This window comes from Eretmochelys imbricata, chromosome 2 (assembly GCF_965152235.1).
Source record: "Eretmochelys imbricata isolate rEreImb1 chromosome 2, rEreImb1.hap1, whole genome shotgun sequence".
Lineage (NCBI taxonomy): Eukaryota > Metazoa > Chordata > Testudines > Cheloniidae > Eretmochelys > Eretmochelys imbricata.
The window spans coordinates 266,707,327-266,721,910 of record NC_135573.1 but is presented as its reverse complement, the minus strand read 5'-3'; the positions used below and the strand labels follow the sequence as shown (position 1 = coordinate 266,721,910).

Below are 14,584 nucleotides of genomic sequence, written 5' to 3'. Positions count from 1 at the left end.
AGCCATGAAAAATGCGTCATGGACTGTGAAATCTGGTCTCCCCCCATGAAATCTGGTCTGCTTTTACAGATTTCATGGGGGGAGACCAGTGTTTCTCAAACTGGGGGTCCTGACCCAAAAGGGAGTTGCAGGGAGGTCATAAGGCTATTTTGGGGGTGTGTGTGTCACAGTATTGCCACCCATACTTCTGTGCTGCTTTCAGAGCTGAGCGGCTGGAGAGCAGCAGCTGTTGGCTGGGTGCTCAGCTCTGAAGGCAGCGCCCTGCCAGCAGCAGTGCAGAAGGATGGTGTTGCCACCCTTACAATATCACTCTTCCTTCTGCGCTGCTGCCTGCGTAGCTGGGCGGCTGGAGAGTGGCGACTGCTGACTGAGGGTCCAGCTCTGCAGACAGCAGCGCAGAAGTAAGGGTGGCAATACCATACCCTGCCATCCTTACTTCTGCGCGGCTGCTGGCGACGGCGCTGCCTTCCTTCAGAGCTGGGCTCCTGGCCAGCAGCCCAGCTCTGAAGGCAGCGCCACCGCCAGCAGCTGCGCAGAAGTAAGGATGGCAGTACCACAACTCTCCCTACAATAACCTTGTGACCCCCCCCCCAACTGTTTGTGTCAAGACCCCTGCTGCTATAGCACCGTGAAATTTCAGATTTAAATAGCTGAAATAATGAAATTTATGATTTTTAAAATCGTATGACTGTGAAATTAATGAAAATGAACTGTAAATTTGGTAAGGCACTACCCATTGGACTAGATGGTTTACAAACATTAAAAGACACTAAACTCATGGGGATAGGTGTCATCTAATTTAAATGACTAGTTATGATCTTTCGTGGGGTGGGGTGTAGGGAATCCTTATTTTCACCCTGCCTCACCTGGTTTTCTGCGGTGGTGGGATATTTCTTTAGTAGGTGGCATGAACAACGGTAGCACTACTACCTGAGCATACCATAGTTTTTTCCTAACCAGACTACAAAGGCAGCTGCTGTCAAGGAAGAACGAACCCTGGTGTGAGAAGTGAGGGAAGCAATTGTCATCCTGAGCGCTAAGGATCTGAAAAATATCTTGCAACACCCTTTAATATAGAGATGAATTGTTAACACATAATTGTTTGAAATATGGATATAGTTTTGTGACTGTAATACATTAAGAATAAATATATCTTGGTTTACCAAATCTACCCTGTATGTGTCACCAGGTACAGTATTATAGCTTTGCATTAGTGGAGATGGTGTTCATTCTCATTTGGTCTGTTTTACATTAATGCAGTTTTTAGTGTTTTATTTTAACATTGTTTGAATTACACCACTAATTACTGTTACCACAGATATAGCACATTTCCATTACCGTAAACCCCCATCTAGCAAGACTAAGACTGTAAATTCCCTCCGGTAGGGATCCACTAAATTCTGGCTAAGTTCCTTTCCTACCCTCATCGGCACAGTATCTGAGAGCCTTCTGGTAGTGCTTTAAATGACATGACTAGTGTGTCGTTTGATTTGTTTTTCTCACTCTCCCCAAAGGGAGAATTGTGTGTGCAGTGTAGTATCATCTTATTTGTTATACAGTAGATATTGTTTGCAGCAACACCTTGTAAGACCAACCACTGCTTACGAGCAACATTTCCCCTGGGAACACTTTCTCTACTGTGAATTGTGTAGGAGAAGGGGGGAGAGCTATAGCTCAGTGGATTGAGCATTGGCCTGCTAAACCCAGGGTTGAGAGTTCAATCCTTGAGGGGGTCATTTAGGGATCTGGGGCAAAAATTGGGGGTTGGTCCTGCTTTAAGCAGGGGGTTGGACTAGATGACCTCCTGAGGTCCCTTCCAGCCCTGAAATTCTATGATTCTATTCTGTTCTAATTATTGACGCTCCCCATAACAGCAACAGCTGCTTTGGAGCAACATAGCAAAAGGGCACCGCTTTGTTGCTACTAATGAGCGTCTACTGTAGTGTTTTAAAATTCTTCTTATATGTACATGTTGCTATGTGTTTATACTAGGGAAGTCAAGGTCAAAAGTGTGTCATAAGATCATACTGTTTGACTGGAAAGCACCTAGCAAGTTTCGGATGCTGTAAATGGTGTGCCTGCCCTGGAGAAACCTCTTCTGGGCTAGTGTGGCTCTGTCTTGGTCATCCTCAGTTTCCCTTCACAGAGGCTTTCTTCCTCAATATTATGCTGTTTTATTATGCTATACTGTCTGAATAAAAATAAAGGCTTCAGAGTCCAAATTGCACCTCTACCTGACTGGAGGAGTTGTCTTTTTATTCCCTGGGAGTCTTCTGTCTGCTCTAGCTCACGGTTCTCCTCCAAGCTGGAGTGTTAATTCAGTCTTCCTTTTCCCTCATAAGAATGGCCATACTGTGTCAGACCAAAGATCCATCTAGCCCAGTATCCTGTCTCTGATAGTGGCCAATGCCAGATGTTTCAGAGGGAATTAATAGAACAGGGAAATTTTGAGCGGTCCATTCCCTGTCATCCAGCTTCAGGCAGTTGGAGGTTTAGGGACACCCAGAGTGTAGGATTTCATCCCTGGCCATCTTGGCCTATAGCCATTGAGGGATGTATTATACATGAATTTATCTAGTTCTTTTTTGAATCTGTTACAATTTTGGCCTTCACAACATCTCCTGGCAGAGAGTTCCACAGGTTGACTGTGTGTTGTGTGAAGACTTACTTCCTAATGTATGTTTTAAACCTGCTGCCTGTTAATTTAATTGGGTAACCCCTAGTCCTTGTGTTATGTGAAGAGGTAAATAACTCTTCCCTATTCACTTTCTCCACCCCATTCATGATTTTATAGTCATATCCCCCCTCACTTAGTCATCTCTTGTCTAAGCTGAAAAATTCTCATATGAAACTGTTCCATACCCCAATCATTTTCGTTGCTCTTTTTTGCATCTTTTCCAATTCTAATTTATATTTTTTGAGATGAGGATACCAAAATTGCATGCTGTATTCAACATGTGGGGTTACCAGGGACTTATATACTTCAGGCTAAGAAGGGTTGTGTTTCCCAAATTTAAAAAAAAAATAAGTTTTTGTGCCTAGTCAGGCTAATCTGCTGGAGAGAGATCACCCCCATTTGTCAGCTAGATGTCTCTAATCTCTCTCCCCTGTTCAACTTCCTCTTTCGGTTTAAATAAGGAAGTCCAAGGTGGAGCAGGCAATCTCCTTGATTATCCCAGGCTGTGAGCTCCTGGCTGACTTTTAAAGGGCTAGTACACTCCTTCACAGACCCTATATATAAAGTGATACTAGGACATGTCTTCAATTGTTGTAAAATGGTGCAGCTTTATTAAAATCCGTGAAGTTGTGCTGAAGATCTGGCCCACTATGTGCAGGGGTGCTGTGAGAACCACAAGTTGGAATTTATTGGTTCAGTTAATGTCTTAACTTTGATGTGAAATAATTGTAGCTTTTGAAAGAACATTCCATATATTTTCCTAAACGGGTTCAGATTGGTTTCCCTTAGACATGGGCAAGTCTGATAAAAGCGAAACAGCTATCTAAAGCACCACAACAAATTCTACTGTCCATGAAGTTGGAATTATGGAAAATGTCCTTCAGCTTTGGGGTGGAATGACATAAGTTGTGATGCCTTTTTATTCCTACCTCTTGTCTGAACAGAAATAAACAATTGTTCATGTTTAGTTGTCTCAATTGAGGGATTACTAACATAAAAATAAGAGAACTGCCATGTGAAAGATCTTAAAATCCTTTGGGTAATAGCTTTACTAATTAGTGACTGAGATAAACCATGCCACCAATATTTCAGTGCCCTTTAGCGCTCGCTGGCGTTTCATCAATTGATCATCTGATCCCATTCCTGCCCTTTGTGATGGGAGATGGAGTGCGGGTATTCCTTAGTTATGCCAAAAATGCAATTCTGAAAGAGATCCAAAGCGTCTCATATACCTGGTTGCACAACCCTTTGGGACAATGCGGATGTACAGGACTTTGAGCCCTGCATGTGAGCATGTGGAAAAGATGCTATACAGAGGTATGAAATAATGCAGAGTGGTGCTCAAACTGCTTAAAACTTCCCCAAAATGTTCATAGTGTAGATTGTCACGTGGACACCTCCCTCCTCATTAACGATCCTACATATCTGTGGCAACTTGAAAAATTGTTTACATAGAAAAATAATGCTGGGAAAAGACTTAGTAAGACAGAAAATATCACATAATGTCTCTCTATAAATCCACGGTACGCCCACATCTTGAATACTGCATGCAGATGTGGTCGCCCCATCTCAAAAAGATCTATTGGACTTGGAAAAGGCCAGAAAAGGGCAACAAAAATAATTAGGGGTGTAGAGCTGTCATGGAGTGTGGGGGAGTCAGGGCCCTGCACCCTCCTCTTCCTGTGATTCCCCATGACTCTCAGCCAGCCAGTAGAACGGAAGGTTTATTAGATGACAGGAACACAGTTCCAAACAGAGCTTGTAGGTACAAACAGGACCCCTCAGTCAGGTCCCTCTGCGGGGCAGGGAGCTTAGACCCCAGACTTGGGGCTCCCTCTGTTTTCCCAGACCGCTCCAAACTGAGACCCCCTCCAGCAGTCTCACCTAGCCTCCCCCTGGCTCCTCCTCCAGCCTTAGTCCAGTTTCCTGGGCAAAGGTGTCACCTGGCCCCAACCCCCTTCCTGGCTCAGGTATCATCCCTCAAGTGAAGTCACCCCCTGCTATCCCATCCCCAATGCAGACAGTCCCAGTAAAACTCCCCTGCGACATCCCCAGGTCAGTCCTCCCCGCTCTGTCACAGGAGCGAATGCCATATGAGAAGAGATTAATAAGACTGGGACTTTTCAGCTTGGAAAAGAGGAGTGAGGGGGAGGGATATGATAGAGATCTATAAAATCATGACTAGTGTGGAGAAAGTAAATAAGGAAGTGTTATTTACTCCTTCCCATAACACAAGAAGTAGGGGCCACCAAATTAATAGGCAGCAAGTTTAAAACAAACAAAAGGAAGTATTTTTTCACACAATGCGCAGTCAAACTGTGGAACTCCTTGCCAGAGGATGTTGTGAAGGCCAAAACTATAACAGGATTCAAAAAAGAACTAGATAAATTCATGGAGGATAGGTCCATCAATGGCTATTAGCCAAGATGGGCAGGGATGGTCGTCTTAGCGACTGTTTGCCAGAAGCTGGGAATGTGCGACAGGGGATGGATCACTTGATGATAACCTATTGTGTTCATTCCCTCTGGGGCCCTTGGCATTGGCCACTGTTGGAAGACCGGATACTGGGCTAGAGGGACCCTTGGTCTGACCCAGGCTGGCCGTTCTTATGTTCTTATTTAGTGTGTTTTTAGCTCTCTTTAATGTGTTAAGGGAGGCATTCTTTTCTAAGTGTTGATCACACTCTGTTTACTTTTGTTCTATATCTTCTTTCTTTACATTTGTTTGTTTGCTTCAGCACCATTTGGCCAGACAGCTCTCTCTGGACCCCTAGTTATCAGCCACAGTTTGAGAGCCTCTGGCCTAGAACAAAATAGCTTTAATGTTTTATATTTTTTTTCCCGTGGAGGGATTTGGGCTTTTGGGGCAGTTGAGATCAAAGGAACATAATATGATGGATGATTTGAGTTATATTGAAGACTATCATTCAGTGCAGTTTTCATAGCAAGAAGTTACGGCAAATGTATCTTTGTCAAAGAAAATGGATGAAATTCTGGTTTCATTGAAGTCAGTGGGAAAGCTCCCATTGACCTTAATGGGGCCAAGATATAATCCAGTGATTTTAGTCAATCTAATTTATCAAATCATAACTGTAATATTGCCAGTCCCAAGTGCTCAAAAATAATCAGGATCCCCAAATCATGGAACTTCAAAACATCATTTTGTGCTTTTTATTTACATGCCTACTTTTGAATTTTAGAGTACACTTGGATCACATATTCAAGCTCTTCTCTGCAATCATGAGGGCTAGAAACATACTGTTTTTTCAAATGAAAGTGGAGAGACTAACTTACTTGCACAATTCCAGGACCTACGATTCTAAGAAATTTTTTTCTGAGAATCGTGATAAAATTGTGAGTTGCAACACTATTTTGTGTGTGATTTATGTGTCAGGGTTCCTGTCAGCTGCTACATTGCTGTGAATCCTCTGTTCTTTCCTCAAGTTCCAGGTGCCTGTCTTGCAGGACTCCTTCCCTCTGAAGAATGAATGTTAATACTCTGCATGTACTGGCTAGTAGAGTGTACAAGCCATGAGGGTGATATTTTTCTTGATGCTTCTCCTCCCAGAGTACGTCACCACTCAGTTCTCTTATGGTTGCACCAGTGCTGCTGCTTGTGTGCCTTTGTACTAACTTGATTTCTGATAGCTTACGTTCTGATCTTTCATTGCTCTGGTTCAGTTTTATTCTGCACTTAGTCACGAGGTAGCCGTTGTTGGTGAATGGCTGGTATAGGTCATAAGCACCAGGAGTGCCGTGTTAGCAACATTTGTTGTTTGACTCTGATGCTGTGTTCTCATGCCATGAAGCATAACCCAGAAGACACAAAATTCCAGTATCAGTTTACCTTTAGTGATGTCTCTTGCAGCTATATTGTATTTCATTTGTTCAGTTTCAATTTAATTTACATTTTGTGTATATGTATGTATTGACAAAATAACGAAACAGCTGATACAGGACTTGGTCAAGAATTAAAGGAAGGTAATATAATTAATGCCAATCAACATGGGTTTATGGAAAATAGATTTTGTCAAACTAACGTAATCTCTTCAGAGATCTAGCTTGGTTGATAAAGGTAATAGTGTTGAGATAATAGACTTCTGTGAGGCATTTGACTTGGTTCTGTATGGCGTTTTGATTAAGAAACTAGAATGATACAAAATCAACATGGCACATGTTAAATGATTAAAAACGGGCTAACTGACAAGTCTCCAAATGTAACTGTAAACAGGGAATTTTCACTGAGCGGCTGTGTTTCTAGAGGGGTCCTGCAAAGATTGGTTCTTGGCACTCTGCTGTTAATCATTTTAATCAGTGACCTGCTAGAAAACATAATCATTAGTGACCAAGTTTGTAGATGACACAAAGATAGAGGAAAGTGGTTAATGAAGAAGACAGGTCACTGGCACAGAGTTATCTAGATCATTCAGGCACAAGCAAACAATATGTTTCAGGGCAGCCAAATGTGAAGTCATACATGTAGGAACTAAGAATGCAGGACATGCATATTGGCTGAGAGGGACTCTACCTTGCGAAGCAGTGACTCTCTGAAAGTACTTGGGGTTATGGGGATAATCAGCTGAACATAAGATGATTGTGCAAAGTTGCACGGAAAAGGGTAACGTGATCGTTGGATGTATAAACATGGGAATATTGAGTAGGTGTAAGAAGGTTATATGGCCTCTGAATTTGGCACTGGTTCAGATGCTACTGAAATATCCTTCCTAGAAGGATGTTGATAAATTGGCAAGGGTTCAGAGGGAAGCCACGAGAATGATTAAAGAACTGGAAAACCTGCTTTATAGTGATACTTGGGGAGTTCGATCTATTTAGGTTAACAAAGAAGTTTAAGGGCTGATTTGATCAGTCTGTAAGTATTTACATGGGGAACAGGGATTTGATGATAGGGGACTCTTCAGTCTACCAGACAAAGGCATACCAAGATTCCAGTAGGTGAAGTCAGACAAATTCAGACTAGAAATGAGGTGCAGATTTTTAACAGTGAGGATAATTAACCACTGGAATAATTTACCAAGGATTGGTTTCAGAGTAACAGCCGTGTTAGTCTGTATTCGCAAAAAGAAAAGGAGTCCTTGTGGCACCTTAGAGACTAACCAATTTATTTGAGCATGAGCTTTCGTGAGCTACAGCTCACTTCATCAGATGAAGTGAGCTGTAGCTCACGAAAGCTCATGCTCAAATAAATTGGTTAGTCTCTAAGGTGCCACAAGGACTCCTTTTCTTTTTACCAAGGATTGTGGTGGATTCTCCATCACTGCATAATTTTAAATCAACGTTGCATGTTTTTCTAACAAAGATGCTCTAGTTCAAACAGGAATTCATTCAGTGAAATCCTGTGGTGTGTGTTATGCAGGAGGTCAGACTAGATGACCTCAATGGTTCCTTCTGGCTTTTTTCAAGAATGACTTGAACAGTGCTATCTAGCCTTTTATTAGAGGCTGCTGTACAACTTGCTTCCTAGACTGTTACAGTTAGGGTTCAGGGCTGGGTTAGTAACCTAACGTCTGCTTTAGTTTGTGTTGTCATTGAGGCATAAGCCAAGCGAGAGGGTCCCAGGCCACAGAAACGGGAAAACAGCAAAGTAAAATTTCCAGTGGACTAGTTTGTACAAAGCCATGGACTAAAATTTGGGCTGGCCAGCCCTGATAAAGATCAGTCTCTGTGACACCCAAGTAGTTGATTATAACCTTGGCTTCCTTTTTAATTGTGTATTCATTTATTTTACAGATCAGCAGTTTGTGGAGATTAAGGACACACAAAGGGAACATCTGCTTTTAAGGTATGGAATCATCTCTCATTAAAGATATATTCCATATTTGAAATCCACAAAATTTTGAAGCAGAATCATTGGTGCATACATACTGAAACATCAGTTGGAAAATCGTAGCCATAATATGGTGGTGGAGACTGCTTAGGCTCCCGCTGGAGTTTAGCCGCAAAGCTGGGCAGGCAGGTCCAGCTGCTTCAGCTGACTGGGGATGAAATGGGGAGTGTAGTCTGGTAGAATCTGTAAGTCCTAATGCTAGGCATTGTGTGTGGGACCCTCCCATGGAAGTCTCTGCAGAATGAATATGCGCTGAAAGCATTTTAACAACATGAAATCCTTCCCTCTTCCTTGGAAGATCTTCAGTTTTCCTTGTTTTGCTCAGGTTCTCAGACTTGAGGCTTCTTTATTGTTTCTGGCACTTGCATCTGCTCAGTTTTAGGTAGCAGAGTCTAAATGTGGTCCAAAGGATGTAATTTCTGGCAGGCTGGATCTCTTCCCTTTTCTTGTTTCTTCTATCAGTTTTTTCCTCCTTTACCGCAGCCTGTCTGGTCTCGTGTTGTGTCATCTGTTTGTTCTGCTGATGCAGAGTTTGAGTGACCCAATTGTACACGATTCTTTTGTGGGGAAGAGGTGAGTCTGACTTAGCTTGACAGCATGTTTGGATGAAGTAATTAACAAACCTTGAATTTGTCACTACCCTAGGCTCAAATGCCACACTTGTTCTTGAATAACAGAAGGTGCTGTGTAGCCAAACTGCTTCATTGTGGTGCACTGGCTCGCGTAGCCAAGGGATGATTAAGGAGGTAAGCATATCTGTTCCATAAGACCCTGTGTGCTTGCATATACTAGCAAATAATTAAGAATAAATAGAATTCTGTAACCATTGACTATTTGCGTTGAGAAGAGCCTAGGAGTATACATGTGACAATGGCTAATTAAATTGCTAAGTACCTTCATATTGTAAAATGTTACCCATTTTTTTTTTTCAAGCCTCTGCTGTTCCTCAGACTTAGAGGTGTTTGGCTAACGCAGTATGTTTCTTCCTGTCTCCACCCAAATTGTGATACAGATACACCAAACAAATCCAGGAAACGTACAAAATTAGTATGAGACGTTGCCATCAAAGTCCATACTTACCTACTGTTAACACCCAATGATACCTGAGATACTTCAGTATATAGAATTAGAACAGGAAATAATTCTGTTAGGTACTAAGTGGTAGATGTTGGATTTTTAATGGCAAACCACTGTACTTGGAATGACTAGTTAAAACTGCCCACCCCCTGGAAATTCAGTTATCTCAACTGCATCTTTAAATTGTCCCCACTTCTGTCAGTGTGGAATAAGCTTTATCTTGAATACCTCTTTCTTGGAGGATCTTAACCAGCTACTAGTGTAGAGGTTGGAAATGTTTGTCTGATTTAATTCACAGTCAAACTTAGGCCTGGTCTGCCCCAGGGGGGCGTAGGAGGGGTCGACCTAAGATACCCAACTTCAGCTACGAGACTAGCGTAGCTGAAGTCGACATATCTTAGGTCAACTTACCTCGCATCCTCATGGCATGGGGTCAACTGCTGTCGTTCTCCCTTCGACTCCGCTTCCGCCTCTCGCCTCGGTGGAGTACAGGAGTCAACGGCAGAGCAATTGGGTATCGATTTATTGCGTCTACACTAGACACAATAAATTGATCACTACCTGCAGATCTGGCGGGTAGTGTAGACATACCCTAAGTAAAGCTTTCCAGCATCCACTCATAACCTGATTTATAAAAGCCAGCTTTAGTGATAGGTTGCAGAGTAGCAGCCGTGTTAGCCCCCAACTAAAACCATCACCTTCAGCCCCCAACTAAAACCTTCCCAACGCATCATCAAGGATCTACAACCTATCCTGAAGGACGACCCATCATTCTCTCAAATCTTGAGAGACAGGCCAGTCCTTGCTTACAGACAGCCCCGCAACCTGAAGCAAATACTGACCAGCAACCATACACCACACCACAGAACCACTAACCCAGGAACCTATCCTTGCAACAAAGCCCATTGCCAACTGTGTCCACATATCTATTCAGGGGACACCATCATAGGGCCTAATCACATCAGCCACACTATCAGAGGCTCGTTCACCTGCACATCTACCAATGTGGTATATGCCATCATGTGCCGGCAATGCCCCTCTGCCATGTACATTGGTCAAACTGGACAGTCTCTACGTAAAAGAATAAATGGACACAAATCAGATGTCAAGAATTATAACATTCATAAACCAGTCGGAGAACACTTCAGTCTCTCTGGTCACTCGATCTCTGAGCTAAAAGTCGTAATATTACAACAAAAAGACTTCAACAACAGACTCCAGTGAGAGACTGCTGAATTGGAATTAATTTGCAAACTGGATACAATTAACTTAGGCTTGAATAGAGACTGGGAGTGGCTAAGTCATTATGCAAGGTAACCTATTTCCCCTTGTTTTTTCCTACCCCCCCCCACCCACCCAAGACGTTCTTGTTAAACCCTGGATTTGTGCTGGAAATGGCCCACCTTGATTATCATACACATTGTAAGGAGAGTGGTCACTTTAGATAAGCTATTACCAGCAGGAGAGTGGGGTGGGAGGAGGTATTTTTTCATGCTTTGTGTGTATATAAAAAGATCTTCTACACTTTCCACAGTATGCATCCCATGAAGTGAGCTGTAGCTCATGAAAGCTTATGCTCAAATAAATTGGTTAGTCTCGAAGGTGCCACAAGTACTCCTTTTCTTTTTCCTTCAGAAGAGCAGCTGAGCTTGGGGCAGCAGGTAGGGTTGAGGGGTTTGGGGAGGAAGTGCCTTATTATGCAATTTTAGTATTGGAGGCTGGTCAGTTTTGTCTTAGTACATCATTTCACATTGTCATTCCCAGTAAAAACAGGCTTTAAAGTAAGAGTCCAAGACATTATTTAGAGAGCTAATAAAATTTGAGAGGATGACAAGTTCAAACACATTCTCCCTACTTGCTCCTTTTATGGCTTTGCAAACATATAAAGCACACTGATCTTTTGGCCATCTTCTGTGCTTCCTCTAGGGGTGTGAAATATTGATGTTTCTCAGTGATATGGTGGTATGGCAGACATCTTAAGTAATAAAGAACACTTTTGATTAGAAATGGACTAGTTTATTTTCATTGCCCAACCTGGGAGGAAATGCAAGAAGTAAACAATTGGCACTAATGGTGAAAAGTAACCTGGATTTCTAAAACCTTCGTCTAATAGTCTAACTTGGTGGAAGTAACGTGGAAATTTATGCTTTTTTGGAAATGATTAAAAAGTTAACAGTGGACTAAGATTGCTTGCTTATCTGGTACATGATACAGTACATATTTATTCAAAATACTGTGCCAAATAATCTGATAGAAGAGGGGTCGGCAACCTGCGGCACGCGTGCCAAAGGCAGCACGCAAGCCGATTTTTAATGGCACACTGCTGCCAGCCAGGGTCCTGGCCGCCTGCCCTGCTCAGCCTGCTGCCTGCCTGAGAGAATGGAACCCACGGCCGGCAGCGGGCTGAGCGGGGCCGGCAGCTGGAACCCCAGCTGGCAGGAGCCGGCGGAACCCCAGACTGGCAGTGGGTGAGCTGGTCTAGGGTTCTGTCCGGCACCTGGCTCAGCCCGCTGACGGTCTGGGGTTCTGGCCACCGGCCCTTTGCCAGCTGGAGTCCCGGCTATCTGCCCTGCTCAGCCTGCTGCCGGCCTGGGATACCAGCCGCTGGCGCTGCTCACCTCACTGCTGGTCTGGGGTTCCAGCCGCCCGGCCCCCTGCCAGCCGGGGTCCGGGCCTCTAGCCCTGCTCAGCCCTCCTGGGGTACCGGCAGCCAGCCCAGGGCTCTGCTCCTTGCCTGGGCCCAGCGCTCTGCAGCCCTTTTCAAAAATTACACTACAATTAGCTTAAAAACTTGAAAACTTAAAAGCTTTGTATATTACAGTAATCGTTAAAAAATGCATAATGTTAATAAATACATAGGTTTGATGAAACAAAGTAGTTGTATTTATGTGACTGTGCTTAATTTGTGTTTTTGATGATTTACCTTCTAAAAAAAACTCGCATGTCTCGCACCCCCAGGGGGTGTGTGCACCCCAGGTTAAGAACCACTGCACTAAACTGATAAGATCTGCATTTTAATTTAATTGGAGCTTCTTAAACGTTTTAAAAACCTTGTTTACTTTACATACAATAGTTTAGTTATATAATATAGACTTAGAGAGAGAGACCTTCTAAAAACGTTAAAATGTATTACCGGTACGCAAAACCTTAAATTAGAGTGAATAAATGAAGACTGGGCACACAACTTCTGAAAGGTTGCCGACCCCAGTGATAGAATATGGGAAGGAATGGTTCATCTCCCTTCCTAAAGTAGGGTGGAAGTCCTTTATTTTAAGAAAAATGACTTAAGCAATTAGCATTGTACTGGATAAAATAGTATGTCCAGTCCCTTATCCTTTTCCTTTCAGCTGGAAACTGCTTGTGTCTATGAGCACACAATACCTTGGCTGCCCATTGAGATTCAGTAATTCCCTAGCTATTGCAGTTTTAAGTTCCACAAGGAAGTGAATCATTCTCTCAAAATGCCCACCTGATAACACTGCAAAGGGATCCAAACCTACTTTTGCACCCCTTTCTCTTCAGAAACCTCAACCTTTGTTTTCCAAGTGGTGCCTCATGTTTGGTCCTAATTAAATTTATTTGTTGTTGAGAGAACGGAAATGTAAATACAATGGTGGTTGAAGTGCAGCAGTTACTCCCTTCCTCCTCTCCACTGACTTCCTGCCTGCATTTAGGAAGGTGGAAACTGATCATAGAATCATAGAATATCAGGGTTGGAAGGGACCTCAGGAGGTCATCTAGTCCAACCCCCTGCTCAAAGCGGGGCCAATCCCCAATTTTTGCCCCAGATCCCGAAATGGCCCCCTCAAGGATTGAACTCTCAACCCTGGATTTAGCAGGCCAATGCTCAAACCACTGAGCTATCCCTCCCCCCTTTAGCATTAGCTGGCTTTGGAAGAAAAAAATCAGACTAGCTAAATTAAGAAGCCATACAGGTTACAAGCACAAGGGAACTACTAGTCTGAAGAACTATTTTTCTGAACTAAAACTGTGTCATCTCTTGACCTTCAGGCTAGTCTCATGCTCCAACCTGACCACATCCAGTGACTGGCAACACCTGGGATTGATTCCCAGGCCTTTGACAAAATGCTGCAGACAAATATCTGTACTACTTCGAGTGCTTGCTCATATCCATTCCATGTTAGGTGTGTATGCTCGCCACATGCCGGAAGTTTTTCTCTCACCAGTATTCTTAGGGGACTGGCTCTGGTGCCCCCTACATGGTAGAGTATAAGGGGCGCTGCCAGCTCCCCCCACCCTCAGTTCCTTTTTGCCACCAGTGATGGTGCTGGAACATCTGCTGCTTCGGCTAGCGTTGTTTCATTTTCTATTCTTATGAATTCTGAAAACCTGCAATATAGTGGTATATAGTTAGTAGTTTCTTAGTTATGCTGAGTAGTAGTTCTCAACTTTTCGTTAGTCCCAAATGGGACTCAGCCAAGGGATGGGGCATGCCCCGGTCCCCAGGCTTTAAGCCCTGTGATCACTGCAAATGGCCTATGCCCATCAGTGAGCCACATACCAGCTGCCTAAGGTGCTTAGGCAAAGGGCACATAAGTGACAAGTGCCGTATCTGTAAGTCCTTCAAACCTAGGATGAAGAAGGAGCGCGATATCCGTCTGAAAGCACTCCTAATGGAGTCAGCACTCACTCTGGCACCAGGGCAGTGGCCCGAGTACTGCAGTCTCCATGCACAGTGCTCCGCCAGCGCTATCCATGAGTCGGCACCGGTCCTCCTCCACGGCTCCAGGGAAGAAGCCAAAAAGGGCTGGGAGGGGAAGCTCTCCTACCTTCTGTAAGAGAAAGGAGAGGGCTAGGGGTCAGCCGCTACCCGTGCCGGGCAGCTCAACACCCTCTTCGGGAAGTCGGGCCCCAGTTCACGTTGAGCAGTGTAGCCCATCCCATGCTTCACCTGCGTCCCCAGATAGCGGTGCAGGCTATAGCCAGCTTCAGATGCTGTTGACGCCCGAAGCCCTTCAAGCGGCT

The 14,584-nt window shown here is 43.8% G+C and overlaps 1 protein-coding gene across 1 annotated transcript in view; it reads left to right on the top strand.

The window, feature by feature from the left end:
• The window catches only part of MAP4 (microtubule associated protein 4), a 286,817-nt gene that overhangs the window by 49,503 nt on the left and 222,730 nt on the right, over positions 1-14,584 (top strand). The window contains exon 2 of the mRNA XM_077808533.1: positions 8,425-8,476. The gene's annotated coding sequence lies outside the window, so the exon portion shown is untranslated. The remainder of the gene's footprint in view (positions 1-8,424; positions 8,477-14,584) is intronic.